This window comes from Xenopus laevis, chromosome 1L (assembly GCF_017654675.1).
Source record: "Xenopus laevis strain J_2021 chromosome 1L, Xenopus_laevis_v10.1, whole genome shotgun sequence".
In the NCBI taxonomy this organism is placed as follows: Eukaryota; Metazoa; Chordata; class Amphibia; order Anura; family Pipidae; genus Xenopus; species Xenopus laevis.
The window spans coordinates 108,226,400-108,230,209 of NC_054371.1; positions in this window are offsets into that span (position 1 = coordinate 108,226,400).

Consider the following 3,810-nt stretch of genomic DNA (forward strand, 5'->3'; position numbering starts at 1 on the left):
AAACCAAGACTTTTGCAACATTGTTTAAAAAATAACAAGCAAGAGTTAAGCAAATGCTGCTTTCAATGGCAATTGTTTAAAAGCACTGTCATTTTTTAAAATATGTATGTTGAAAAGTCGCTAAGAATTGTTTTCTTTTATTAGGCAAATTTTTATATTGGGGTTGACTTGTCCTTTAAGCAATTGGCACATTTAAAATAATTCTTGTCAATATGCAAAAGGGAGATGCAAGTTACCTTGTAGCATGTGCTTTTAAAGTATGGGACAGTGGAATAGACCTAATAAGAAAACTATTACTTTTTTTGGCCACATACTGATGGAGCTTTATCAGGTGTAGCATAGGCCTATGAAAGTGACAGGTGCTAAGCAAAATAAAATAGGGCTGGTAAAATGCTTTGTGATTGGTGGGGGTAACAGTGAAAGGATTTAAAGAGCAAATGTGTGGCAGTGATAAGTTTGTCTAAATGTCACTGTCCCACTGGGATATCGATGAACAACCAGAGAACACTATACTAAAAACAATTTGACAAACTTCTTTTCCCTTTTACTTTGTCAGTTAAGACCATCCTCTTTTTCCTCTTTATGAGTATGTATGTTTCTTATTATTCCTTGTCTGCTTATACATTCCTTATTATTCAGATAACAGTAGTGCATATTTACATAGCATGTTACAGGCATAGGGGTATATTTATCAAAGACTGAAGTTAATGATCGCCATAGTCCACTAGTGTGAAATACCACATCTCTCCATTCATTTCTATGGGATTTTTAAAGGCGTATTTATCAAATGGTAAACTTTCACTTTCACCCTTTGATATTTTACCCCAGCGGACTGGTGATCTGTAATTTCACTCTTTGATAAATATACCTCTTAGAGTGAAGGCTTCTCAAAATCTTTATATTTATAGAATCCCTTAAAACAGCTGTTTTCTACCTTTTCAGTACACACCACAACAAATTTCAGCCATAGCTGATAAATATGTAGGGCAGCAAGTGTCTACAACAGTTTCCACCTTAAAGGAGAACTAACCCTCCTATTAACAACTTAACAACCTTCCATTGTTCTCCTCTCTTCTCCCTCCCCACACTGTGTATTAGACAGAAAGGTACCCCTGAAAAAACCTGAGCCTAAAATTCAGCGGAGTTCCCTGGTTCCATCTTCTAGCCATTCACATTCTCTTCCAGATTTGTGGCGAGGCCACAAAGGCCCGGACCTAGGGCGGCAAATTATTAGTGGGGCATGCTGTCTGGCTGCTTGCTGAGGAGCACCAGTGCTCCAGCGTGTGCGCTAGGACCTCGCAGTCAGGCCGCAGACAGGCGCTAGGACCGCCTGGCCTAGGAGCGCCCGCAATACAAATCCGGCCCTGCCCTTGATATCAGTTTACCTGATGTACCATAGGGGTCTCATTCTGATCTAATCTCCCAGGCCCTGAAGTATTCATAAGAGTAAATATTACAAACATAAATACCAAACTGAAAAACTTGATTTGATTTTACAAACTTTTCACAAATTCAAAAAAATATCAGTGACGTAAAGTGACGGGGCCCCCAGCAAAAAATATCTTCAGAGGAGCCAGGCACAGCAATCCCTGTCCACGTACTCCTGACCCCGTCACCCTTTCCCCCCCCCATTCTCTTGCTTCTTGGCCGCTGGGTATTCTTCCTCTATAGCTACACCACTGCTAATAATGTTAACATAGCAGTCTCTTGCTTCCCAAAAAAAGCCATAGCATATATTGCCCCATAATGAACAAACAAAAAACAACTCAATATATGTATCAAAATAAGATTTCAGAATGGCCAATGGTTTTCTAGGAAAAACTAGCAAACCTTTATTAAACACAATGGATTTTTTTTACATCTGCCTTTTCCATTTACATTCACTGCATTTACAGTCTCATATGTGAGGTATTAATCTATGCACAAATGTAACAATTTCAACTTTCATCCAAGCACTAATCTGGAAACATTCTCTACAAGCAAATTTAAAAAGTAAGGGGTTTTATCTGCAGGAAAAATCTAAACCCCTTTATCCTTAACCTTTTATGAGGTTTATTAACATTTGAAACACCTGAATACTTTAAAAGGTTATGAAGAGGTGTAAAGCAACATTTTGTGAAACCTGACTTTCTTAGAAAACGTCAATAGGTGCACTACATTGTGCATTTATATGGTGGAATTAAGAAATGGTTGAAAGTTATCCCCATGCTAAATCTGATATTCTGGTAGGCAAGTCCTACTCTATTTAATCTTCAGTTGTCGTGATGACTGACACAACAACATTTTCATATACATTTAGCATTGTTACAAACTATTGGCAACTATGACCAAATACTAAAGCTCAAAATGTGGCTTGAACCAGTGATTTAGGGTTTCAGCTAAATTGTTCAGGGAAATCCTGAAATGTAAATGTATTACAATCTTCCAGCTCTCAAGCAAAATCCTCTAGGAATAATTAGAACTGTTTCTTAACCAAGGTTTGGTGCTTAAAACTGTTTTTTCTGCTTAATTTGGATACCCTCATAAAATAGTTAAGAAATACCAGTCCAATGATTACAGTAATAATAATAATATAAATATTGCTCATAATAATTATGGCTCTATTTCAGTTGTTTTCCAGCTAGCATAGGGAAGAATAGGGATGTAGCGAACGGCGGAAAAAATGTTCGCAAACATATTCGCGAACTTGCGTCAAAAATGCGAACGGTTCGCGAACGTCGCGAACCCCATAGACTTCAATGGGAAGGCGAATTTTAAAAGCTAGAAAAGACATTTCTGGCCAGAAAAATGATTTTAAAGTTGTTTAAAGGGTGCAACGACCTGGACAGTGGCATGCCAGAGGGGGATCAAGGGCAAAAATTTATCTGAAAAATACATTGTTGACACAGCGCTGCGTTTTGTGCTGTAAAGGGCAGAAATCACACTACGTCACTCAGGTGATGTTTCTGGACACGGAATGTGAAAAAGCTCACACAGCTAGGTGGCACTTGGTTAAAGACTGGGCAAACAATGCCTGCAAGGGCAACGTATACAGTAGTGGATACGGAATATATTATTGCTGCTGTAAAAACATCACTCAGGTGATGTTTACGGACACGGAATTATTATTGTTATTTAGACAGAATGTGAAAAAGCTCACACAGCTAGGTGGCACTTGCATACCTCCCAACTGTCCCTCTTTTGACCACTCAACCCCCTGTCCCTCTTTTGTACTGGAAAGTCCCTCTTTTCTCTGCACTGAACAGCCAGAAAAAAAACAGTTTCTAACTTAATTAGCTTTTGGCAGAGAGCTCAGAACAGCTAACAGGTGCAAATAAGATACTTTGTAACAATTTTGACTCTGGTTGGTGCTGGTGGTGGTGAACTACTAGGAGGAGCAGCACACCAGTCCCTCTTTTCTCTGAACTGAACAGCCAGAAAAAAAACAGTTTCTAACTTAATTAGCTTTTGGCAGAGAGCTCAGAACAGCTAACAGGTGCAAATAAGATACTTTGTAACAATTTTGACTCTGGTTGGTGCTGGTAGTGGTGAACTACTAGGAGGAGCAGCACACCAGTCCCTCTTTTCTCTGAACTGAACAGCCAGAAAAAAAAACAGTTTCTAACTTAATTAGCTTTTGGCAGAGAGCTCAGAACAGCTAACAGGTGCAAATAAGATACTTTGTAACAATTTTGACTCTGGTTGGTGCTGGTAGTGGTGAACTACTAGGAGGAGCAGCACACCAGTCCCACTCCCCAACACAGCTAGCACTGGGCTCTTACAGTAGCAAAGTAAAAAAAACAAAAAAGAAAATAAAAGCAGTCCTTACAA